Raw genomic sequence first — 745 nt, forward strand, 5'->3', positions numbered from 1 at the left:
AATATTTATCTTTCAATATGACCGTGTTTATCGTGCTTACCATTGTTAGTATTTACATTAGTCTTTCTAGTACTCTTGGCGAAGCAACATGTTTCTATACGAGTTCCTTTATTTAACGCATAATTTAGATAATTTATTAACTTATTTGTGTGATAAAAAAGTAATTTTATGTCAAATCAAATGTCCAAAGTGTAAAAACGTTGTGCAACAGCAAACTGCAAACCATAATTTGATGTTTCACTGTACAAATAAACATAACGCACATAATGTATAAAGTAACGCATAAAAAAAGACAAAGAGTAACATGTAATTTTAAATTATCTATGTTACATGGAACTTGGTTTGCACATTTTAAATTAGGGTTGCAAAAGGCTTGCCGTTTTATCGGCTACTTTATAATAATGAAACAACCATGTCAGTCTTTTCTGGAGCAAGAACTACAAATGAGTTCTGAAAGTGTAGTTGACTGGAAGAATTATTGTCGTGAGGTAACAATTATATTTTTTCAAGATATTAATATAATTATGATTTTTCTATCTTTTATATTTTTGTCTCTCATTACTAGTTGTTGTCAATGTGGCTTATGAAAAATAATACTAAAATTGGTGGTCCTGGACATATAGTAGAAGTTGATGAAGCGAAAATTGGAAAACGGAAATATAATCGTGGACGAATTGTTCGAGGACAATGGGTATTTGGAGGATTTGAACGTGAAACTAAACACGTATTTGTTGTACCAGTACCT

General features: G+C 30.5%; 1 protein-coding gene across 3 annotated transcripts in view; it reads right to left on the minus strand.

The window, feature by feature from the left end:
- The window catches only part of LOC116853305 (solute carrier family 66 member 3), a 77,338-nt gene that overhangs the window by 60,636 nt on the left and 15,957 nt on the right, over nucleotides 1-745 (minus strand). The gene's annotated exons all lie outside the window — the stretch shown is intronic.

The sequence above is a fragment of the Odontomachus brunneus genome, unplaced genomic scaffold (assembly GCF_010583005.1).
Source record: "Odontomachus brunneus isolate Ranch 3 - 2012 unplaced genomic scaffold, Obru_v1 Obru_scaffold_303, whole genome shotgun sequence".
Taxonomy (NCBI): Eukaryota; Metazoa; Arthropoda; class Insecta; order Hymenoptera; family Formicidae; genus Odontomachus; species Odontomachus brunneus.